Source organism: Mya arenaria, chromosome 12 (genome assembly GCF_026914265.1).
Source record: "Mya arenaria isolate MELC-2E11 chromosome 12, ASM2691426v1".
Lineage (NCBI taxonomy): Eukaryota > Metazoa > Mollusca > Bivalvia > Myida > Myidae > Mya > Mya arenaria.
Window position 1 is genome coordinate 59,742,570 of NC_069133.1, and position 27,823 is coordinate 59,770,392.

The window sequence follows — 27,823 nt, forward strand, 5'->3', positions numbered from 1 at the left end:
CATTAAGTTACTGTTGTCTGAAAACAGACACGTATATGGTCCAATTAACATGCGTTGTCTTCGTCAATAATATAATGGCAACTATATGAACACGCCCAGTAGTCAAACATTCAAAATTAAACCCTATTTAGAGGCAAAAGGCAAGGGCCTAAAAAAACAATGAACTAGATACACAAACACATAAACACCACATACAGAAATAGTATACTTATATTTTTCGAAACTCCATTATTGGCTTCGTCAGGACTATAAAGCACATACGTGTCTGCACGCAAACATCACGACTTTTCGGATTAAAGTTCCAATATCTTTGTTAGTATCAATGCAATATGGTGGCCATTCTTCCAATGATTTGAATCTATAATGCCAACACTACAACATTTGGGCTCTGTTGTTGCTGTTGGTTAAGAGTGGTCACGTAAGAAAAAATACAGCCAGAGTTGTAGGACTTGCCAGCTTCGCGCCCATTGCATTTATACAAACAAAGGGTTAAACTTTAAGCAGTCATTGTTTGTCACAAATCTTATCCAATTCACTGTTATTCGTCAGCTATTCAGTATATCTCAAAACCAATTCTATGAAGCTGCGCTGAAATAGTATCCTTTGATTTAATAACGGTTTTCAATCATTGCCAAAGGTTAAAATGTTTGAAAGACGTCACTTCCGGCACAGATACCGACAACGGTGACCCACCCAAATATAATACATTGACTGTATTGTTCTGGTCTAACAGACAGAAAGATCATTTACCGTTTGTATATGCTGGATAGACTGGATTACCATTCGCAGACGTTGCCCGAAACACCATCATCCAACCATCACGTTCCAACTCGCTAATAAGAGGTGGCTCGTTACGACTAAAAGGATACATGCATTATTATACCAGTGTTACATGTGAAGTGTTCAACAACATTTAATTGTTTCGGGGTATTGATTGAATCAATCAAGCAATCAGTTTACCAATTATAAGACTATACTTTGTAAGTTAATGAAAACAAAAAGGATGCATTATCTGAAAATAGTGCCAATTTCATGGATGCATTATTGGCGTGTGCGACTATTCAGGTTGTTAAGCGGCATCACGTCTGCCATGGATATAACCACAAAGCAGTTAAATCATCAGAGCGCATGTACGTTGCAGCGGGATCATGATTCAACGTATAGCTGAAGCTTGGAACCAAGCTCGTTATTATACCTTTGGCGAATCAGATCTCGCAGTCGTTGTTCTATTTCTTCTGGTGATGGGCCAGGTTCTGTAATGCAATGTGCAAAGATAATATAAGCAGTAAAAGGTTGTGCATATATTGTTTTTTTAGTTCATTTTTAAAATGTATCTGGCTGAATTATAGCATGCAAGTGTAGCCGTGTTGTTGATTCATGGCTATACATGAAACAAACCCCTTTGCAAGATTACACGCTTTTGTGATATTGTATTTTCAAGAATCACTAATATATAAATATAAATAACATTAAAATCCCGTACCAAAATGTAAATACGTTGCAACTAATCTGTGATAAAAGTACACCCTCAACATACCTTCTTCATAGGCACAGTCTTGTTCATCTTCTTTCCCAGCACACTCAGTGACGTTGTTGCATACGTTTGCGCAATTTCCAGTCCCTGGGCATATTATCTGGCCAAACACACACTGGCTGACTGGAAAATATGAAGATTTTAGGTATTAAAGCCAGAAAAGTGATATTGTATATTGGGAAGATGGCACACTATTTTGTCCATGGACTTATTATTTGATGTACCTACATTTGTCATTCTGAGAATATGCATTTAAATATGTTCGAATATAACGAAGGTCACTGAATTATCTGACCTACATTACACTCGCTCGGAAAACACCTAGACATTTGCCTAAAGAATTTGGCGCACTTTTGTTATTTTGGACACACTTTTCTGTCGTCCCCACGGACTTGCTGTTGAATGTCGAGCATAGTAAAAGGGTTGGTACTTGAAAGAGGTCATATTGACAGATGAAAATGTTGTTACAGACGCTTTGGCATTTTTGCGTTTTGTCTCTGTCGCATTGGTTAACTGACTCATTGAAGGTTGTTAGCAGCACCGCTGACGTGAAAAACTGCTATGACAGAATTGCTGGGAACAAGTCACATGACTGTACTGTAAGACCATGTATTATTTTTCGCACACGTCTGAACCCGGTTTATACTGACAGTATGCTTTAAATTAGGAGCTGAAATATTCGGATGAGGCAATATCATATTTGATACTCACAGCAGTCTTTTTCATCATCCCCTCCCGGGCACTGCTGTTCACCGTCACACACTTTCTTCTTGGGGATGCATGTCTTATCGTCATCACACCGGTAGTTTCCACCGGAACAAGAACAGCTGGGGGCTATAAAATAGGAATGATTGAATTAATCACAAGGGCAATATCTACATAGAAATGTATTATTATGAAAATAAGACTCAGTTTGATTAAAGCATTTTATTGAAGCCAGACTGTGTGAACATCAATCCTCCTGGCAATGCCATTTTTGTATAGTGAGAAGGAAGAAGTTAAAGTCATATGTTTACACGATTGTATCTATCTTTGTTCAAACATACGGCATAGATTTCGTCTTCACCGCCGGGGCACTCCTTTTTGCCATCACAAGCTAGGCTACACATGTTTTTGCTCGCACGATGAGAAAATGCCAAATATATAAAGCTCGTGGTATTTATAGTGGGTCATAAATAAGTTGCTTCAATTAGCTAATATATTCGAATGTGTATAGATATTTAAGTATATGTATCTGTCATTTCAATATATTCATAATTATAACGATTTCCGTACCAATCTGTTTCAGATCGTGAATTATCATAAACAAACTTCTGATCCACACTTTCAAAAACAATTCCTTAATTTTCTTTTACCGATAACATAATGGACAATACCAGAACAAACCCAGAAACAAAAACAATAACTATGATCTATGTGATATAAAGACACTAAAACATTTTTGGACTACCACATGTGAACAGTCTGCTACAAGAGGCCATTGGGGTTCGATAAAATTTCAATACAATGTTGAAATGATTTCAATTATTTTCTCTCTTACTTCAACATTTTCATAAGCATAACTTTGATTATATACCTTATATCGACAATAAGCGTTTATAAATGTGATTATTTTCCTAATTTTAGCGATTTTATATGCACGTCAGTCATACTTTATCGTACTACACCTGTTTTCACCTGTAATATTTCTAACCACATCCGGTTTTACCCTCACCATATTGTAATTACTCACACCAAGTCCGGTTTAACCTGCATCATTTTTGTAATTTCTCTTACCACATCCGATTTCATCTGCACCGTTTCCACAGTCCTGTTGTCCGTCGCAGACCTTTTGTTTGTTGATACATTCTGGAGGAATGTTTGAGAATCCGGCACGACATACAAACTGACCGGTACACACGCTTCTTGCAGCTAAGGACTGTATAATGTTAATCAATAGTGTAAATCAAAATTGTAATTGATAATATAAAAAGAATTGTGAAAAATTCCAAGAGTAATCTAGATGTTTAGTGTTTTACCCAAAACATTCATTTAAACATTACAAAAATAAATGTGTTTCTGAGTGAACTGTACGGAAATATGTTTCCAAGTCAAGCCGAGACCGGACACTCGGCAATCTGCACGTGTCCTCCGGTCGAATTGATCGTTCCGACCAGTAACATACGATACAGTGTGTGTACACCACGTGATAAATTACGTTTTTTTATGCTACGCCAGACGGCAACATTTTGCCTCAAATAAAGACGTAAATCAAAGATAACTTTTCTTTAACTACACGATTTTAAATGAAACAAAGGGCAGTCTATGTCGCTTAAAGTGCCACGCCTTCCTTCGTTTTACTACCGGAGTTTGATAAGGTGATTAGTTTCATCAAACACTTCGACAAACCTGTTTCCAAAATAATGTTTTGAAAGTGCTTTGTCCGACGGCCGTCTTGTGAAAAGGTTTGTCGAAGTGTTTTAAGAAATACACTCTCAATCAAATTCTGGTAAACGACCGAAGGCAAGGCTCAGTTAGTGGTGTAGACTGCGCTATGTTTCATTTCAGATGGTGATTAAATAAGAAAGTTATCTTTATTTAAAGTCTTCACTCGAAGCATAATATTGTGAAAATGCAATTGTTCAAGATTTTTGGGAAGTAAATATATCGAGCCGGAGTTGCCTAGGTGAGAAGCGATTGCGCTAACCATTGTGCTAACTGGGCAACTAAAGATTGAGGATGGTAGGTGATTTTTAATGTACCCATCTTGATAAATAATGAAATTATTTACATATATTTACTTCCCAAAAATCTTGAACAATTGCATTTTCACAAGATTGTTTTGCATGCAATTAGTTTCACGGCGGTTTTTTTTCTCATTTTTATTTTACTTTAAAAAAACAAAACAAAAAACAAAAAAACACACGCAAATTTGACATTGTAAAAATAATACGTTGTCATCATCAAACATTGAACAAACGGTTAGTTGCCAGATAACATAATTTACAATAATTGAATAAAGACGTCGATACTCACAAATTGGCACTGATGGCCGTCCATGATAAGTTTTATCGTGGCCCGCAGCAGCCGACACAAAGCACAGCAGAATCCATACGGCAGCCATCTTGCACTTTAAAAGTGTTAAATTATTTATTTTTTATGGTGTTAAAAATATCCTGACAGGGTTAAACGACATGGAAAACAGAACTAAGAAAAATATGTATATACTTAAATTGAATGAACGTTTGAATAACAATAAGTCAACTTTTAGAAAATTTAAATTTAGAGGATAATTGAAGTTTAGTCAACATGCCTCAGAAGTGTAGCCACGTAAATTATTAGCTATAAACTTATAAGCCCGTCCAGACTCGACTTACACTTACAGGTATGCGTTACGCCAGGAAGTGGCAAATAAATCTCTCGTTATATACTCTCATAATATGCCCATTGGCTTTTTGTCACTTTGATGAATTTGTTTTTAGTATATTTACTATGTACTTTCGTCAGTAATTTGGTAATATATGTAAATATATAGATAAATATGCCCATTGGCTTTTTATCAAGATTACTCACTGTATTAAATTTATTGTTCGCATACATACTATGTACTTACGTCAGGAAGTTGGTAAAATATATATTTGAGAAATATTACACACCACTGAGGGTCATATGACATAATAAGGACCGGTCAGTCAGCCCTCGAAAGTGTATATGGATCGAAGCGTTAGGTCCATTCACCTTCGGGGGCTGACTGGTCTGTCCTTATAATGCCTGATGGCCCGAAATGGTATGCAAATATTTCTTATATGATACCGAACATTTTATATTATTCAATAATTTACAAAAGCGTTAGATGCGTCTTATTGAACAAAGCTAATAATGTTTACTTCTTACAATTTTTGCCGTTATGAAATTGCAAGCAGCACAGACCAGTTGTATCACGCCAGAGGTCCATAAAACACTTTTGGCGAAGTCCGGACCGGGCAAAAATATGATATTGACCGCTGTCGTCATAAAGCTGGACTTTTATCATAATACAGTGATAAACGGACCGATCGACTTTATGTATACAAAGAAGGGACACATTTATCTAAGGTACATCAATGTGGCCATAGCCTTTTTATCAAGATTACTCCCTGAAATACATTAATTTTAAAACTTATGTAAATACAGAAAACAAGGTAGGGTTTATTTTCACTTGATACAATACACTTCCTTGAAAGTAAGTATGTATGTTTTGCTTTTGCCATAAAGTGATTATATTTTGTAAATGGCCAAAGGCAAATCATGTCGATTTCCAATACACTTTGAAAATTTGTTAAACAACATGTATTGATTTTCACTAGCAATTAATAGTACATAGTGTTTAACCAGTGATAAACTTTAAAACAGTTAGTAGATTTTTAACTGTTTAGTAGTTAAATACATGACTTTAAACTATTTCTTGGATTAAAGTATTGGTCCCCACCCCGTTGCACCAGCAAAATAATAAAGTTTAAGTGTATTTTGCATGTTTAAAGAATTTAGAACATTGAATAACAAGAATAAAACTTCTGCTATTTAACACAAAACAAATTGAACCATAAAAGGCAAAATCATATTGAAAATGTGCGAGGACTCATCGGCTACAAAACATTGGAATAATTTTATTCATTTCGTTAAATAATGAAGATGTTATAGGTATTGGTTACATTCGTAGTATTTAAGCAAACGTAGTTATGTTGCTTAATCTATATGAAGCTTAGAATACCCCGGTGTTTGTTATATTAAAAATTATCTAGAAGCGTCAGAACATTTTAATAATCCTATTCAAAGAAGTATGCATACTTCTTAACCGGGCCCCAATTTCTCGAAACTTCTTAAGCTTAACAGGCTTAAGTAGCTAATTTCAAAGAGCCAAAATACATACACAAAATGGATTTTGATAAATGAAAAATGTTTTTTTTTTTTTGTGATAATCATACAAATTATTCCTATATATTTTCTAACAACTCTTCAAGAAGTAAATATAATGCATATTATAGAACAACAAAAATAATGAGCTAAGCTTAATCCTGTTATAAGGGACTTAAAAAGTTTCGAGGAATTGGGGAGACCTCGTACATATCCGCAGTTAACATTTATTCACTGGTTCCTGAAAGTTGTGAGAAAGGGTGTGTAGCCTTCTCTGGACAAGATCAGCTAGTTTGATGAGCATCTTGAACACTAAATAAAGTGCAGTCCAAATCTCCGACCAATATAAATCTAATTTGTTTTGAAAAGAACTGATATAATATTCATTTTTCAATACTTTGACGCCAAATGTATCTATTGGTGGTTTTAATTTAAAACATAGACTAAAATAAATAAATAATAAGTTATATCTATGTTTAAATTTTAAACATAGATATAACTTATTATTATTTTTTTAGTAAAATAAAATAATAGAAATAAGTCATCATTGTGTAACAACTTTGTTTCTCGTAATATGTAATATGTATTGCTTTATATACTGTATATATGACCGTTTGTTTGTTTAATATGTTAAAATCACTTTCGGGTTGAAAGGCAGCCGTGGGTCCCAGTCCCGCGATGTTGCTGATCGTCCGAAGTAGTTGGGTGGTGGTGAGCTCTTCCTGCTCGTAGCGGTCCCAGGCGTCGAGAATTATCCATGGAGTGAAGCATACTTCTTACGTTGGATGCGGGTGAGTAGAAGCTCGACCAGGCGGATCTGCAGGTCGACCGTCTCGGATTCACCGCGGAGGAGGGGGACCAAGACATAGAAGCCAAGGTTTGCTCTACCAGCTTTGGTGTTGTCAGCTTCAGTTGTTCAAATGCAGGGACGATGTGCTCGGTCGGTAGATAGGGTAGTGACATAACCTTCAGAAGAAACTCTAACTTGGCCCCCTTCTGTAGGCATTCGCCATGAACCACTCCACCAAGGGCTGGCCTAGATGTCGTAGCAGACTTCTCAGCACCTCTGGGACCTGCTTCGTGTTCTCACCCTTCTTTACAAAGGAGTGGATTGTGGCGCGCTGATAAAACGGATGTTTCACCAGCTTGTAGGTCCGTAGGTCTATGAACCATCTCCTAGACTGTCGAAGGTGGTGTAGCTGTTGCTGCGTCGCAAAGATGATATGGCGCGGACCTTCGACCCGTATATCGTCAAGGATAAACTTCTCGCTGATGAATTCCCTCTCCAACTGTAATTCGAGGTCAGCTGGATCACTCACCTTCTGTGATGGTTTGCAGCTCGCGCCAAATTGTCAGGCTTTGGTAGGCTGACGTCATCTTGTGTCGACATCTGCTTCGCTTGACGATATTTGCTGCGGACGCGAAGATGCGCTCCCTACCGGCTTCCTTAACTTTTGTAGATATCTTTATCTTTTTGGCGGCGCCGGTATCGGCCGGATGGACATGGCCGACGATGCTTGTAGTGAACATATCGCCGAATTGCTTGACGCTTGCGTGGCAGGTCATCTTCTTGCTTCTTATACTGCACGTGCATTAATGCGACCACCCTTGTTACGGCGAGCTGTGTATGAGTATCCGGCACTACTGACGAGCTTCCAGCCACCGCGCTTGCTGCCACCCTCTACGACCTCAAAGGTCACCGGTACATCTACGGGAATCTCTTTGTCTAGGGACCTGTCCGGTAGCGACTCATCCAGTGGAATATGGGGTCGACCGAAGCTCAAAATAGCACTTCAGATAAACTTTACTCCACCCAGTAAGTGTGAGCATTTAGTGAACGTTTTTAACATAGGCATGCTTTTAAATCTAAAACGTTCAACAATAGCTTTCTTCGATATGTTGGTGTTAAAATGCATTTCGTTTCCTCACCGCTGCTGCGACGTTATATTCATATTTCTTGCATTAATTATCGTAAGCTTATGTCCTCGCACAATGCCAGTCATTTTGTTGTTCTGCGCAACTTCAGCTGTGTTAAGGTCAAGTGCAGTCATGTATAAGGTTACTCATCCTTTTAATTTGTTTATGATTGCATTCCGAAACTTAGGGCTACGTTCAGAGCCTTTCTTTGTATCAGTTGCATATATTTGCTGATGGCTGCAATAAATTTCTTTAAACGTTCGTTTTTATGGCGGTCACATGACTGCCATTCAATATGTTGTCACTGCCATAAATTTTCTTGGCACTGCCAACGTTTTGTTCGACATTGCCATTATTTTTCTTGGCAGTAGCTATTTGCCAACCTACGGTTGCTGTGCGAGTATAAAAGCGCCACGATTTTCGGTGGCAGGCAGTCTGAGTCAAGCTTTGTTCAGAGCAGAACCACGTTACGTTCGATAAAGTAATAAAGCTGAGTTTTAACTGAAACAATAACGATAGTAACATTATAGAACTGCATTTACTCAGCAAACATATAAGTTATGTGGCCTTGTATAAATTAAACATTCATAATTAGTTTTACTAACGTTCAATTTTGTTGAAATTGATACAGGCCTACAGTATTTATTAACAGAACATACATGCGTGTTAAAGTTATAAAGCACAGACAACTGTATTGAGCAAGTAGGGTGACTTTTGCGTGTTATCTGGCTTAGATTGCCATTACCAGAGCGTTATTAAAATCGCGTTGTACTACAGAATAACACCACTAGGTTCATGGTTAATATAACAAATAAATTATATAATATATAATACAATACGATTTTTACGGAGCGTGTGCACCAGCGAAAAGATGGTGACTTTTATCAAATATTATGATAAAAATACATAATATTTCTATATGAACAATTGTACTCAGTTCGAGTGATGTTTCACCTAATGCAATTCAACTGTCAAAACTTTCAAACTGTTTTCAATACGTGGTTGGAATTGGTATGGACTATAAAATGTCTGCTTAATATCAGAGTTGAGTCGATCACCTGTGAGCCAAGCTGAGCTTGTTAGCACGGCCCACTAGAAGTAACTCGGTATCCTTCATAAGAACCATTGTTTATGATAATTACGTATTCTTTTTGGTATACTAAAACATTTGTATTAATTGTGTTAAATTTTATTTGGGAGGAGTAAGAGTGCATCTTCAAGTATAATAACCAAACAGGTTAAACCAGACATTCAAACAGAATAGTTGATAACTGAAACATGAAACTATAAAGTAGGATCAAGGTTTATGTCCCTTGATTATATAACGTCTACTGACAAGTGATTAACGGGTACTTTTTTTATTTCAGTCCAATACCTACAATCAGAAAGAAAACACATACACGAATATTTCAGAGATAAATACATGTACTGTTGGATTATAAATTTTCTAACTTCAGGTCTAAAATAAATGGTAACATGGAAAAATTAACAGTTTATAACGTATGGTTGTGATTTACGCGAAATGCTTTGAATGGTATTTTTCGAATCTGAGGATTGCCTATTTACATTTAAATGTATAAGAAAATATAAAAGCAGTCTATAACCTAGACATCTGATAATATGTCTACCATTCATTACGAAAATTGATTAAATGCTTACATATAGAATGTATAGCGTCGAGAAAAATGCCTCAAATGGACCTTTAAATGACAGATTCTATGTCTGCGTGGGTGATGACAACTTCAAATATAAAATAATCTATCTTGACGTCGCGAAAATACTCACATTATCGTATATCCAGTATTGCGTTAATAATGCCCTAAAGAAAAAAAAACACATCAATTTAATAGAAAATACTTTACATGAGAACAAGTCGCCACCGTTATATGGGGTTAACCATTGCATCGATCCACAATGACCGCCCCAAGGCAGTAATCCAACATTTCTTGATAAAGAGGATATTTGTTGAATTCAGTGTAAGATCGTATTTTATTTCACGTGTGGTCACAGACAAAATATTTTCTCGAGTGGCGTAGTAAGCTCCTCTTCGCGCAAGCAGACCTTCCACTAAAAAAAATGTTCCACACTTAATGAAAATGGTTGTTGGAATAGATAAAACCCTAGTTCCATCAACGAAACCTATCATGTTTAACATTTAATGAGACAAAAAACAAGTATTTAAACAGAAGCATTTCGTAAATAAAAAAAAATGTATCGCGTAGAAATACAATTCAATGAAACTTGAGCATGTGACATTTTTGTACATTCAAAAACAATTTCAACAGATTTAAATTAACAATGATGGACTTATACAAGTGTATATTGTTAAAAGCAACGGACGTCTGTGTTTAGTGTTTTTCGTAGTGTATATCTAGTCACTGTCGCTCTCAGACTCTGGATCTTACGGGGTTTTTTCGGGGTGAACTCATGCTCAGTGCAGCCGAAGGATGTTTGGTTGTTGAGACAGCGAATTAGTTTTATATCTATTAAAGTTGAATGTCACGTTCCCGTGTGTTTATGAAGACCCCAGAGGAAATGTCGAGGATGTGCCCGAAGATGCTTTTGAGAGGGATGCAGCGTAAACTTTGAAAGTTTTTAAAAAGAAAAATGTATTGTTGAACTGATGAATGTAAACTGGAAATTGGTCAAATTCAAAATGCTTGTGCATACATGTACGCGGTTAGAGTTTGTAGGAAGAAATGGTCTATCAACTCTATTACTAGCACATGTGGCCAAGTAAATATTCAACCGATACCTACCAATTGTAACAGTATTTTCCATGAAATAGTTCATACATAAATTGGTAAGCTTGTTCTTTTTTAATAGTTATAATCAATCGCAAAAAAAATGTTTGTTTTATTAAAACTATTGCATAATTTGATTGTGACAATTCAATACGATTAGGTCAATGTGTATATATTACTGCACTACAGACGACAACAAACATGTACTTGTGACATACATGTATTTTTTCAAAGTCAAGGGAAGCAAAGTCTGAGTGGAATGAGCAAGGGTTATCATGTCACTCGAGCCAGAGTAAAATGATCAAGTTATCATTCACTAATATTTTTCACCGGTATGCATGAAATAAAACTGAATCATCACAATTCTGTTTGATGTTTAATCGACGTCTGTTGTTAAGTGGCGTTGTTTGTCTTGTTGGGCTTTCACGACAGCTCAATTATGCAACAGATACTTCAATGACGACCATCTGGGTATGTTGTCTTGTTGCGATGTGTGTCTATATGCGCTATCATGACAGCTCAATTATGCAACAGAAACTTCAATGACGACCAACTGTGTATGTTGTCTTGTTGCGATGTGTGTCTATATGCGCTATCATGACAGCTCAATTATGCAACAGAACCTTCAATGACGACCATCTGTGTATGTTGTCTTGTTGCGATGTGTGTCAATATGCGCTATCATGACAGCTCAATTATGCAACAGATACTTCAATGACGACCATCTGTGTATGTTGTCTTGTTGCGATGTGTGTCAATATGCGCTATCATGACAGCTCAATTATGCAACAGAACCTTCAATGACGACCATCTGTGTATGTTGTCTTGTTGCGTTGTGTGTCTATATGCGCTATCATGACAGCTCAATTATGCAACAGAAACTTCAATGACGACCATCTGTGTATGTTGTCTTGTTGCGATGTGTGTCTATATGCGCTATCATGACAGCTCAATTATGCAACAGAACCTTCAATGACGACCAACTGTGTATGTTGTCTTGTTGCGATGTGTGTCTATATGCGCTATCATGACAGCTCAATTATGCAACAGAACCTTCAATGACGACCATCTGGGTATGTTGTCTTGTTGCGATGTGTGTCAATATGCGCTATCATGACAGCTCAATTATGCAACAGAACCTTCAATGACGACCATCTGGGTATGTTGTCTTGTTGCGATGTGTGTCAATATGCGCTATCATGACAGCTCAATTATGCAACAGAAACTTCAATGACGACCAACTGTGTATGTTGTCTGGTTGCGTTGTGTGTCTATATGCGCTATCATGACAGCTCAATTATGCAACAGAACCTTCAATGACGACCATCTGTGTATGTTGTCTTGTTGCGTTGTGTGTCAATATGCGCTATCATGACAGCTCAATTATGCAACAGAAACTTCAATGACGACCAACTGTGTATGTTGTCTTGTTGCGATGTGTGTCTATATGCGCTATCATGACAGCTCAATTATGCAACAGAAACTTCAATGACGACCATCTGTGTATGTTGTCTTGTTGCGATGTGTGTCTATATGCGCTATCATGACAGCTCAATTATGCAACAGAACCTTCAATGACGACCATCTGGGTATGTTGTCTTGTTGCGATGTGTGTCAATATGCGCTATCATGACAGCTCAATTATGCAACAGAAACTTCAATGACGACCATCTGTGTATGTTGTCTTGTTGCGATGTGTGTCAATATGCGCTATCATGACAGCTCAATTATGCAACAGAACCTTCAATGACGACCATCTGGGTATGTTGTCTTGTTGCGATGTGTGTCAATATGCGCTATTATGACAGCTCAAGTATGCAACAGATACTTCAATGACGACCATCTGTGTATGTTGTGTTGTTGCGTTGTGTGTCAATATGCGCTATCATGACAGCTCAATTATGCAACAGAAACTTCAATGACGACCATCTGTGTATGTTGTCTTGTTGCGTTGTGTGTCAATATGCGCTATTATGACAGCTCAATTATGCAACAGAAACTTCAATGACGACCATCTGTGTATGTTGTCTTGTTGCGTTGTGTGTCAATATGCGCTATCATGACAGCTCAATTATGCAACAGAACCTTCAATGACGACCATCTGTGTATGTTGTCTTGTTGCGATGTGTGTCTATATGCGCTATCATGACAGCTCAATTATGCAACAGAAACTTCAATGACGACCATCTGTGTATGTTGTCTTGTTGCGATGTGTGTCTATATGCGCTATTATGACAGCTCAATTATGCAACAGAACCTTCAATGACGACCATCTGTGTATGTTGTCTTGTTGCGATGTGTGTCTATATGCGCTATCATGACAGCTCAATTATGCAACAGAACCTTCAATGACGACCATCTGTGTATGTTGTCTTGTTGCGATGTGTGTCTATATGCGCTATCATGACAGCTCAATTATGCAACAGAACCTTCAATGACGACCATCTGTGTATGTTGTCTTGTTGCGTTGTGTGTTTATATGCGCTATCATGACAGCTCAATTATGCAACAGAAACTTCCATGACGACCATCTGTGTATGTTGTCTTGTTGCGTTGTGTGTCAATATGCGCTATTATGACAGCTCAAGTATGCAACAGATACTTCAATGACGACCATCTGTGTATGTTGTCTTGTTGCGTTGTGTGTCTATATGCGCTATTATGACAGCTCAATTATGCAACAGAAACTTCCATGACGACCATCTGTGTATGTTGTCTTGTTGCGATGTGTGTCAATATGCGCTATTATGACAGCTCAATTATGCAACAGAAACTTCAATGACGACCATCTGTGTATGTTGTCTGGTTGCGATGTGTGTCTATATGCGCTATTATGACAGCTCAATTATGCAACAGAAACTTCAATGACGACCATCTGTGTATGTTGTCTTGTTGCGTTGTGTGTCTATATGCGCTATCATGACAGCTCAATTATGCAACAGAAACTTCAATGACGACCAACTGTGTATGTTGTCTTGTTGCGTTGTGTGTCTATATGCGCTATTATGACAGCTCAATTATGCAACAGAACCTTCAATGACGACCATCTGGGTATGTTGTCTTGTTGCGATGTGTGTCTATATGCGCTATTATGACAGCTCAATTATGCAACAGAAACTTCCATGACGACCATCTGTGTATGTTGTCTTGTTGCGTTGTGTGTCTATATGCGCTATTATGACAGCTCAATTATGCAACAGAAACTTCAATGACGACCATCTGTGTATGTTGTCTTGTTGCGATGTGTGTCTATATGCGCTATTATGACAGCTCAATTATGCAACAGAAACTTCAATGACGACCAACTGTGTATGTTGTCTTGTTGCGATGTGTGTCAATATGCGCTATCATGACAGCTCAATTATGCAACAGAAACTTCAATGACGACCATCTGTGTATGTTGTCTTGTTGCGTTGTGTGTCTATATGCGCTATCATGACAGCTCAATTATGCAACAGAAACTTCAATGACGACCAACTGTGTATGTTGTCTTGTTGCGATGTGTGTCTATATGCGCTATCATGACAGCTCAATTATGCAACAGAAACTTCAATGACGACCAACTGTGTATGTTGTCTTGTTGCGATGTGTGTCTATATGCGCTATTATGACAGCTCAATTATGCAACAGAAACTTCAATGACGACCAACTGTGTATGTTGTCTTGTTGCGTTGTGTGTCAATATGCGCTATCATGACAGCTCAATTATGCAACAGAAACTTCAATGACGACCAACTGGGTATGTTGTCTTGTTGCGTTGTGTGTCAATATGCGCTATCATGACAGCTCAATTATGCAACAGAAACTTCAATGACGACCATCTGTGTATGTTGTCTTGTTGCGTTGTGTGTCTATATGCGCTATTATGACAGCTCAATTATGCAACAGAAACTTCAATGACGACCATCTGTGTATGTTGTCTTGTTGCGTTGTGTGTCTATATGCGCTATCATGACAGCTCAATTATGCAACAGAAACTTCAATGACGACCATCTGTGTATGTTGTCTGGTTGCGTTGTGTGTCTATATGCGCTATTATGACAGCTCAATTATGCAACAGAAACTTCAATGACGACCAACTGTGTATGTTGTCTTGTTGCGTTGTGTGTCAATATGCGCTATCATGACAGCTCAATTATGCAACAGAAACTTCAATGACGACCATCTGGGTATGTTGTCTTGTTGCGATGTGTGTCTATATGCGCTATCATGACAGCTCAATTATGCAACAGAAACTTCAATGACGACCAACTGTGTATGTTGTCTGGTTGCGTTGTGTGTCAATATGCGCTATCATGACAGCTCAATTATGCAACAGAACCTTCAATGACGACCATCTGTGTATGTTGTCTTGTTGCGATGTGTGTCTATATGCGCTATCATGACAGCTCAATTATGCAACAGAACCTTCAATGACGACCAACTGTGTATGTTGTCTTGTTGCGATGTGTGTCTATATGCGCTATTATGACAGCTCAATTATGCAACAGAACCTTCAATGACGACCATCTGTGTATGTTGTCTTGTTGCGATGTGTGTCTATATGCGCTATCATGACAGCTCAATTATGCAACAGAACCTTCAATGACGACCAACTGTGTATGTTGTCTTGTTGCGATGTGTGTCTATATGCGCTATCATGACAGCTCAATTATGCAACAGAACCTTCAATGACGACCAACTGTGTATGTTGTCTTGTTGCGATGTGTGTCTATATGCGCTATCATGACAGCTCAATTATGCAACAGAAACTTCAATGACGACCATCTGTGTATGTTGTCTTGTTGCGTTGTGTGTTATATGCGCTATCATGACAGCTCAATTATGCAACAGAACCTTCAATGACGACCATCTGGGTATGTTGTCTTGTTGCGATGTGTGTCAATATGCGCTATCATGACAGCTCAATTATGCAACAGAAACTTCAATGACGACCATCTGTGTATGTTGTCTTGTTGCGATGTGTGTCTATATGCGCTATCATGACAGCTCAATTATGCAACAGATACTTCAATGACGACCAACTGTGTATGTTGTCTTGTTGCGATGTGTGTCTATATGCGCTATCATGACAGCTCAATTATGCAACAGAACCTTCAATGACGACCATCTGGGTATGTTGTCTTGTTGCGATGTGTGTCTATATGCGCTATCATGACAGCTCAATTATGCAACAGATACTTCAATGACGACCAACTGTGTATGTTGTCTTGTTGCGATGTGTGTCAATATGCGCTATCATGACAGCTCAATTATGCAACAGATACTTCAATGACGACCAACTGTGTATGTTGTCTTGTTGCGTTGTGCGTCAATATGCGCTATCATGACAGCTCAATTATGCAACAGAAACTTCAATGACGACCATCTGTGTATGTTGTCTGGTTGCGTTGTGCGTCAATATGCGCTATCATGACAGCTCAATTATGCAACAGATACTTCAATGACGACCATCTGTGTATGTTGTCTGGTTGCGTTGTGTGTCAATATGCGCTATCATGACAGCTCAATTATGCAACAGAAACTTCAATGACGACCAACTGTGTATGTTGTCTTGTTGCGATGTGTGTCAATATGCGCTATCATGACAGCTCAATTATGCAACAGAAACTTCAATGACGACCAACTGTGTATGTTGTCTTGTTGCGATGTGTGTCTATATGCGCTATCATGACAGCTCAATTATGCAACAGAAACTTCAATGACGACCAACTGTGTATGTTGTCTTGTTGCGATGTGTGTCAATATGCGCTATTATGACAGCTCAATTATGCAACAGAAACTTCAATGACGACCATCTGTGTATGTTGTCTTGTTGCGATGTGTGTCAATATGCGCTATCATGACAGCTCAATTATGCAACAGAAACTTCAATGACGACCATCTGGGTATGTTGTCTGGTTGCGTTGTGTGTCAATATGCGCTATCATGACAGCTCAATTATGCAACAGAAACTTCAATGACGACCATCTGTGTATGTTGTCTTGTTGCGATGTGTGTCTATATGCGCTATCATGACAGCTCAATTATGCAACAGAAACTTCAATGACGACCATCTGTGTATGTTGTCTTGTTGCGATGTGTGTCTATATGCGCTATCATGACAGCTCAATTATGCAACAGAAACTTCAATGACGACCATCTGGGTATGTTGTCTGGTTGCGTTGTGTGTCAATATGCGCTATTATGACAGCTCAATTATGCAACAGAAACTTCAATGACGACCATCTGGGTATGTTGTCTTGTTGCGATGTGTGTCTATATGCGCTATCATGACAGCTCAATTATGCAACAGAAACTTCAATGACGACCAACTGTGTATGTTGTCTTGTTGCGATGTGTGTCAATATGCGCTATCATGACAGCTCAATTATGCAACAGAAACTTCAATGACGACCATCTGTGTATGTTGTCTTGTTGCGATGTGTGTCAATATGCGCTATCATGACAGCTCAATTATGCAACAGATACTTCAATGACGACCATCTGTGTATGTTGTCTTGTTGCGTTGTGTGTCTATATGCGCTATCATGACAGCTCAATTATGCAACAGAAACTTCAATGACGACCATCTGTGTATGTTGTCTTGTTGCGATGTGTGTCTATATGCGCTATCATGACAGCTCAATTATGCAACAGATACTTCAATGACGACCATCTGGGTATGTTGTCTGGTTGCGTTGTGTGTCTATATGCGCTATCATGACAGCTCAATTATGCAACAGATACTTCAATGACGACCATCTGGGTATGTTGTCTGGTTGCGATGTGTGTCTATATGCGCTATCATGACAGCTCAATTATGCAACAGATACTTCAATGACGACCATCTGGGTATGTTGTCTGGTTGCGTTGTGTGTCTATATGCGCTATCATGACAGCTCAATTATGCAACAGAACCTTCAATGACGACCAACTGTGTATGTTGTCTTGTTGCGATGTGTGTCTATATGCGCTATCATGACAGCTCAATTATGCAACAGAAACTTCAATGACGACCATCTGTGTATGTTGTCTTGTTGCGATGTGTGTCTATATGCGCTATCATGACAGCTCAATTATGCAACAGATACTTCAATGACGACCATCTGGGTATGTTGTCTTGTTGCGTTGTGTGTCTATATGCGCTATCATGACAGCTCAATTATGCAACAGATACTTCAATGACGACCATCTGGGTATGTTGTCTGGTTGCGTTGTGTGTCTATATGCGCTATCATGACAGCTCAATTATGCAACAGAAACTTCAATGACGACCAACTGGGTATGTTGTCTTGTTGCGATGTGTGTCTATATGCGCTATCATGACAGCTCAATTATGCAACAGAAACTTCAATGACGACCAACTGTGTATGTTGTCTTGTTGCGATGTGTGTCTATATGCGCTATCATGACAGCTCAATTATGCAACAGAAACTTCAATGACGACCATCTGTGTATGTTGTCTTGTTGCGATGTGTGTCTATATGCGCTATCATGACAGCTCAATTATGCAACAGAACCTTCAATGACGACCAACTGTGTATGTTGTCTTGTTGCGATGTGTGTCTATATGCGCTATCATGACAGCTCAATTATGCAACAGAACCTTCAATGACGACCAACTGTGTATGTTGTCTTGTTGCGATGTGTGTCTATATGCGCTATCATGACAGCTCAATTATGCAACAGATACTTCAATGACGACCAACTGTGTATGTTGTCTTGTTGCGATGTGTGTCTATATGCGCTATTATGACAGCTCAATTATGCAACAGAAACTTCAATGACGACCAACTGTGTATGTTGTCTTGTTGCGATGTGTGTCTATATGCGCTATTATGACAGCTCAATTATGCAACAGAAACTTCAATGACGACCATCTGTGTATGTTGTCTTGTTGCGATGTGTGTCTATATGCGCTATCATGACAGCTCAATTATGCAACAGAAACTTCAATGACGACCAACTGTGTATGTTGTCTTGTTGCGTTGTGTGTCTATATGCGCTATCATGACAGCTCAATTATGCAACAGATACTTCAATGACGACCATCTGTGTATGTTGTCTTGTTGCGATGTGTGTCTATATGCGCTATCATGACAGCTCAATTATGCAACAGAAACTTCAATGACGACCAACTGGGTATGTTGTCTTGTTGCGATGTGTGTCTATATGCGCTATCATGACAGCTCAATTATGCAACAGATACTTCAATGACGACCATCTGTGTATGTTGTCTTGTTGCGATGTGTGTCTATATGCGCTATTATGACAGCTCAATTATGCAACAGAAACTTCAATGACGACCAACTGGGTATGTTGTCTTGTTGCGTTGTGTGTCTATATGCGCTATCATGACAGCTCAATTATGCAATAGAAACTTCAATGACGACCATCTGTGTATGTTGTCTTGTTGCGTTGTGTGTCTATATGCGCTATTATGACAGCTCAATTATGCAACAGAACCTTCAATGACGACCAACTGTGTATGTTGTCTTGTTGCGATGTGTGTCTATATGCGCTATCATGACAGCTCAATTATGCAACAGAAACTTCAATGACGACCAACTGTGTATGTTGTCTTGTTGCGATGTGTGTCTATATGCGCTATCATGACAGCTCAATTATGCAACAGATACTTCAATGACGACCATCTGTGTATGTTGTCTTGTTGCGATGTGTGTCAATATGCGCTATCATGACAGCTCAATTATGCAACAGATACTTCAATGACGACCATCTGGGTATGTTGTCTTGTTGCGTTGTGTGTCTATATGCGCTATCATGACAGCTCAATTATGCAACAGATACTTCAATGACGACCATCTGTGTATGTTGTCTTGTTGCGTTGTGTGTCAATATGCGCTATCATGCGCTATCATGACAACTCAATTATGCAACAGAAACTTCCATGACGAGCATCTGTGTTGTCTTGTTGCGTTGTGTGTCAAAATGCACTATTAAGACAGCTCAACCATGACGAGCCTCTGCGTCTGTTGACTTGTGGCGTTGTTGGTCTTGTTTGGCTTTCACGACCGCTTAATAATACAAGGTTATCTGCTATTAGCACTTTCCTCACAGCTCAATAATGCAACAACGACATCAATTTGCGATTTTATGACAGCTGAATGATGCAACAGAAACTACAATATATAGTATCTGCATGTGTTACCTAGTAGCATTGTTTGTCATGTTGTTTTTTCATGACAGCTTAACAATACAACTGAAGCAATAAAACTGATACAATGAAAGGGATCTAACACAACTGAATAGCAACTAGACACGCAAATAGATTGTTGTGATGCTAACTGTTGCGTTATAGAACTGCCTTTTGAAGTCTTTGTGATCAGTCATACCATTTTGAGTTGAATATCTTATCTGCAAGTTTTACATTATTGTTTAAAACCACTCATTGCGAAATTAGAACTCGCTGCTATGTTTCAGAATAAACTGGGAAACACTTACGCCAATCATAAAGTAAAGTCCCTGTGGAATTTGTCTGAAATTAATAGGCATAATTAATAAAAAAGAAGGGTTTCCTCTTTAGATTATTGATGCGAACAAGCCTATAAATGCCTTCGTCATTGGCGATAACAACGCCTTATGCACCTGATCTATTTTTGTGTCTAATAGACGAAACAATGTGCTGTTAAAAATATTTATGTTAAAAGTAATAATAATTAGATATCGTCTACATTTGTCATGTGATTTAACAAAAAAAATACATTCAAAATGCTTCGTTCAAACACATTATAACGAAAACACAACTTTCAGGGACAAGCACGGAAGCTCTAATTCTACGCATTCCCTGCCTTCAGGGACAAGCCCGGCAGTTCTAATTCTACGCCTTCCCTGCCTTCAGGGACAAGCCCGGCAGTTCTAATTCTACGCCTTCCCTGCCTTCAGGGACAAGCCCGGCAGTTCTAATTCTACGCCTTCCCTGCCTTCAGGGACAAGCCCGGCAGTTCTAATTCTACGCTTTCCCTGCCTTCAGGGACAAGCCCGGCAGTTCTAATTCTACGCCTTCCCTGCCTTCAGGGACAAGCCCGGCAGTTCTAATTCTACGCTTTCCCTGCTTTCAGGGACAAGCCCGGCATTTTCTAATTCTATGCCTTTCCTGCCTTCAGGGACAAGCCCGGCAGTTCTAATTCTAATCCTTCGCTGCATTCAGGGACAAACCTGGCAGTTCTAGTTCTAATCCTTCGCTGCCTTCAGGGACAAGCTCGAGAGTTCTAGTTCTACGCCTTCCCTGCCTTCTGAGACAAGCCCGGCAGTTCTAGTTCTACGCCTTCCCTGCCTTCAGGGAAAAGCCCAGCAGATCTAATTCGACGCCTTCCCTGCCTTCAGGGACAAGCCCGGCAGTTCTAGTTCTACGCCTTCCCTGCCTTCAGGGACAAGCTCGAGAGTTCTAGTTCTACGCCTTCACTGCCTTCAAGGACAAGCCCGGTAATTCTAGTTTTACGCCTTCCCTGCCTTCAGGGACAAGCTCGAGAGTTCTAGTTCTAATCCTTCCCTGCCTTCAGGGACAAGCCCGGCAGTTCTAATTCTACACCTTCCCTGCCTTTAGGGACAAGCCCGGCAGTTCTAATTCTACACCTTCCCTGCCTTCAGGGACAAGCTCGAGAGTTCTAGTTCCACTCCTTCCCTGCCTTCAGGGACAAGCCCGGAAGTTCTAATACTAATCCTTCCCTGCCTTTAGGGACAAGCCCGGAAGCTCTAGTTTTAAGCCCGGCAGTTCTAGTTCTACGCCTTCTTTGCCTGCAGGGACAAGCCCGGCAGTTCTAGTTCTTCGCTTGTTCCTGCTACTCCGGAAGCTCTAATTCTACGACAGTCATGTCTCAAGAGACAAACCCAGTAATTCTTATTTTACGACGGCCTTGCATTGACTTACAAATCCGGTAGCTCTAATTCTAAGACTGAATATTTTTTTATGCGTCGGCGTGATTGTTTTCAAGTTCAAAAAGAAGTGGTAGTCATAATCTGCGAGCGTGTTCGTTACCGCAACACACCAAACGCATTAAAATAGAAAACGTAAGATTAAGTACATTCTGAGGTTCTTGCAAATGCTTGAACTTGATAACAATGTAGCAAATATACGAATTGCCAACAAGACCAAGCAACATTACTGTACAATAACAGGCCTCTAGGAGAGCTTCTTGTGATGGATAAAAAACCCCCAGTGATCCCAAGTCTTAAATACGCTCACGATTCCATAATAGTCGTTTAAAATGTTGAGACATGACAAGGGTGTGTCCAAATGTGTCCAGTATTATTGTAGTTGTTATCATTCATACGGAACAGTATTGGATACCTGTAGAGAACGTATTCCAACGTTTAGGTTATTCGCCTCCATGTTGTCAATGCATTTTGTAATGTTTTGATAATGAAGTTGCGGCATCCTCTTGAAATTTATTAAAATATGTTTTAAATATACTTCCAAAAAAGTTAGATACACGAGACGATTAACCCTAGCATACGTAAGGTTTAACTAAATTATTGCACTGTAGTAAAGGTTTAGAATTTAATAAACATAAAACTGTGAAACTGCTTTTTTCTACATTGCTCGTGTAATATTCGGGGGAAATCATTTAAGGTGTTGTCATAGACATGAGACCGATGGCTTTGTCAACGGCGTGTAAATAAGCCAACCTTTCTCATTATTTAAAATCTGGTGAAGATATTCAGAAGAAACGTGAGGAAAATGCTGCCAGAGACAACACGCAAAGCCCGTATGTTTATCTGCTATATTCGTCGAATATGCCTTTTTCGACTATAAACATAATTGGAAAGGCGTACACTCCACCGCTGTTTTGTTAATTTACTCGAATGCGTATTTGAATGCTTCGAGAGACATTTCAAGTGATAACGATAGAAAAACAAACATCTAAAATACAATGCTTATCAATTCCTCTTTTTTTGTTGTTTTCTTGGAGCAATGGACATCAATGCGACCTTATGTGTACGTTGTTGTTTTCTTGGAGCAATGGACATCAAGCGACCTTATGTGTACGTTGTTGTTTTCTTGGAGCAATGGACATCAATGCGACCTTATGTGTACGTTGTTGTTTTCTTGGAGCAATGGACATCAATGCGACCTTATGTGTACGTTGTTGTTTTCTTGGAGCAATTGAAATTAATGCGACCTTATGTGTACGTTGTTGTCTTCTTGGAGCAATGGACATCAATGCGACCATATGTGTACGTTGTTGTTTTCTTGTAGCAAGGGACATCAATGCGACCTTATGTGTACGTTGTTGTTTTCTTGGAGCAATGGACATCAATGCGACCATATGTGTACGTTGTTGTTTTCTTGTAGCAAGGGACATCAATGCGACCTTATGTGTACGTTGTTGTTTTCTTGGAGCAATGGACATCAATGCGACCTTATGTGTACGTTGTTGTTTTCTTGGAGCAATGAACATCAATGCGACCTTATGTGTACGTTGTTGTTTTCTTGGAGCAATAGACATCAATGCGACCTTATGTGTACGTTGTTGTTTTCTTGGAGCAATGGACATCAATGCGACCTTATGTGTACGTTGTTGTTTTCTTGGAGCAATTGAAATTAATGCGACCTTATGTGTACGTTGTTGTCTTCTTGGAGCAATGGACATCAATGCGACCATATGTGTACGTTGTTGTTTTCTTGTAGCAAGGGACATCAATGCGACCTTATGTGTACGTTGTTGTTCTCTTGGAGCAATGGACATCAATGCGTCCTTATGTGTACGTTGTTGTTTTCTTGGAGCAATGAACATCAATGCGACCTTATGTGTACGTTGTTGTTTTCTTGGAGCAATGGACATCAATGCGATCTTATGTGTACGTTGTTGTTTTCTTGGAGCAATGGACATCAATGCGTCCTTATGTGTACGTTGTTGTTTTCTTGGAGCAATGGACATCAAGCGACCTTATGTGTACGCTGTTGTTTTCTTGGAGCAATTGAAATTAATGCGACCTTATGTGTACGTTGTTGTTTTCTTGGAGCAATTGAAATTAATGCGACCTTATGTGTACGTTGTTGTCTTCTTGGAACAATGTACATCAATGCGACCTTATGTGTACGTTGTTGTTTTCTTGGAGCAATGGACATCAATGCGATCTTATGTGTACGTTGTTGTTTTCTTGGAGCAATGGACATCAATGCGTCCTTATGTGTACGTTGTTGTTTTCTTGGAGCAATGGACATCAATGCGTCCTTATGTGTACGCTGTTGTTTTCTTGGAGCAATGGATATCAATGCGACCTTATGTGTACGTTGTTGTTTTCTTGGAGCAATGGACATCAAGCGACCATATGTGTACGTTGTTGTTTTCTTGGAGCAATGGACATCAATGCGACCTTATGTGTACGTTGTTGTTTTCTTGGAGCAATGGACATCAATGCGACCTTATGTGTACGCTGTTGTTTTTTTGGAGCAATGGACATCAATGCGACCTTATGTGTACGTTGTTGTTTTCTTGGAGCAATGGACATCAATGCGTCCTTATGTGTACGTTGTTGTTTTCTTGGAGCAATGGACATCAATGCGTCCTTATGTGTACGTTGTTGTTTTCTTGGAACAATGGACATCAATGCGACCTTATGTGTACGTTGTTGTTTTCTTGGAGCAATGGGCATCAATGCGACCTTATGTGTACGTTGTTGTTTTCTTGGAGCAATGGACATCAATGCGACCTTATGTGTACGTTGTTGTTTTCTTGGAGCAATGGACATCAATGCGTCCTTATGTGTACGTTGTTGTTTTCTTGGAGCAATGGACATCAATGCGACCTTATGTGTACGTTGTTGTTTTCTTGGAACAATGGACATCAATGCGTCCTTATGTGTACGTTGTTGTTTTCTTGGAGCAATGGACATCAATGCGACCTTATGTGTACGTTGTTGTTTTCTTGGAGCAATGGACATCAAGCGACCTTATGTGTACGTTGTTGTTTTCTTGGAGCAATGGATATCAATGCGACCTTATGTGTACGTTGTTGTTTTCTTGGAGCAATGGACATCAAGCGACCTTATGTGTACGTTGCTGTCTTCTTGGAACAATGGACATCAATGCGACCTTATGTGTACGTTGTTGTTTTCTTGGAGCAATGGACATCAATGCGACCTTATGTGTACGTTGTTGTTTTCTTGGAGCAATGGATATCAATGCGACCTTATGTGTACGTTGTTGTTTTCTTGGAGCAATGGACATCAAGCGACCTTATGTGTACGTTGTTGTTTTCTTGGAGCAATGGACATCAATGCGTCCTTATGTGTACGTTGTTGTTTTCTTGGAGCAATGGACATCAAGCGACCTTATGTGTACGTTGTTGTTTTCTTGGAGCAATGGACATCAATGCGACCTTATGTGTACGTTGTTGTTTTCTTGGAGCAATGTACATCAATGCGACCTTATGTGTACGTTGTTGTTTTCTTGGAGCAATGTACATCAATGCGACCTTATGTGTACGTTGTTGTTTTCTTGGAGCAATGGACATCAATGCGATCTTATGTGTACGTTGTTGTTTTCTTGGAGCAATGGACATCAATGCGACCTTATGTGTACGTTGTTGTTTTCTTGGAGCAATGGACATCAATGCGACCTTATGTGTACGTTGTTGTTTTCTTGGAGCAATGGACATCAATGCGACCTTATGTGTACGTTGTTGTTTTCTTGGAGCAATGGACATCAATGCGACCTTATGTGTACGTTGTTGTTTTCTTGGAGCAATGGACATCAATGCGATTTTATGTGTACGTTGTTGTTTTCTTGGAGCAATGTACATCAATGCGTCCTTATGTGTACGTTGTTGTTTTCTTGGAGCAATGGACATCAATGCGACCTTATGTGTACGTTGTTGTTTTCTTGGAGCAATGGACATCAATTCGACCTTATGTGTACGTTGTTGTTTTCTTGGAGCAATGGACATCAATGCGACCTTATGTGTACGTTGTTGTTTTCTTGGAGCAATGGACATCAATGCGTCCTTATGTGTACGTTGTTGTTTTCTTGGAGCAATGGACATCAATGCGACCTTATGTGTACGTTGTTGTTTTCTTGGAGCAATGGACATCAATGCGACCTTATGTGTACGTTGTTGTCTTCTTGGAACAATGGACATCAATGCGTCCTTATGTGTACGTTGTTGTTTTCTTGGAGCAATGGACATCAATGCGACCTTATGTGTACGTTGTTGTTTTCTTGGAGCAATGGACATCAAGCGACCTTATGTGTACGTTGTTGTAATCTTGGAGCAATGGACATCAAGCGACCTTATGTGTACGTTGTTGTTTTCTTGGAGCAATGGACATCAAGCGACCTTATGTGTACGTTGTTGTTTTCTTGGAGCAATGGACATCAAGCGACCTTATGTGTACGTTGTTGTTTTCTTGGAGCAATGGACATCAAGCGACCTTATGTGTACGTTGTTGTTTTCTTGGAGCAATGGACATCAAGCGACCTTATGTGTACGTTGTTGTTTTCTTGGAGCAATGGACATCAATGCGACCTTATGTGTACGTTGTTGTTTTCTTGGAGCAATGGACATCAATGCGTCCTTATGTGTACGTTGTTGTTTTCTTGGAGCAATGGACATCAATGCGACCTTATGTGTACGTTGTTGTTTTCTTGGAGCAATGGACATCAATGCGACCTTATGTGTACGTTGTTGTTTTCTTGGAGCAATGGACATCAATTCGACCTTATGTGTACGTTGTTGTTTTCTTGGAGCAATGGACATCAAGCCTCCTTATGTGTACGTTGTTGTTTTCTTGGAGCAATGGACATCAATGCGACCTTATGTGTACGTTGTTGTTTTCTTGGAGCAATGGACATCAATGCGACCTTATGTGTACGTTGTTGTTTTCTTGGTGCAATGGACATCAATGCGTCCTTATGTGTACGTTGTTGTTTTCTTGGAGCAATGGACATCAATGCGACCTTATGTGTACGTTGTTGTTTTCTTGGAGCAATGGACATCAATTCGACCTTATGTGTACGTTGTTGTTTTCTTGGAGCAATGGACATCAATGCGACCTTATGTGTACGTTGTTGTTTTCTTGGAGCAATGGACATCAATGCGACCTTATGTGTACGTTGTTGTTTTCTTGGAGCAATGGACATCAATGCGACCTTATGTGTACGTTGTTGTTTTCTTGGAGCAATGGACATCAATGCGTCCTTATGTGTACGTTGTTGTTTTCTTGGAGCAATGGACATCAATGCGATCCTTATGTGTACGTTGTTGTTTTCTTGGAGCAATGGACATCAATGCGATCTTATGTGTACGTTGTTGTTTTCTTGGAGCAATGGACATCAATGCGATCTTATGTGTACGTTGTTGTAATCTTGGAGCAATGGACATCAAGCGACCTTATGTGTACGTTGTTGTTTTCTTGGAGCAATGGACATCAATGCGACCTTATGTGTACGTTGTTGTTTTCTTGGAGCAATGGACATCAATGCGTCCTTATGTGTACGTTGTTGTTTTCTTGGAGCAATGGACATCAATGCGTCCTTATGTGTACGTTGTTGTTTTCTTGGAGCAATGGACATCAAGCGACCTTATGTGTACGTTGTTGTTTTCTTGGAGCAATGGACATCAATGCGACCTTATGTGTACGTTGTTGTTTTCTTGGAGCAATGGACATCAATGCGACCTTATGTGTACGTTGTTGTTTCTTGGAGCAATGGACATCAATGCGACCTTATGTGTACGTTGTTGTTTTCTTGGAGCAATGGACATCAATGCGACCTTATGTGTACGTTGTTGTTTTCTTGGAGCAATGGACA

The 27,823-nt window shown here is 39.3% G+C and overlaps 1 pseudogene; it reads right to left on the reverse strand.

Annotated features, from left to right (window-relative positions):
* Window positions 1-7,386: 7,386 nt before the first annotated feature.
* LOC128210845 (uncharacterized) overlaps window positions 7,387-27,823 on the reverse strand; it is a 73,443-nt pseudogene continuing 53,006 nt past the window's right edge.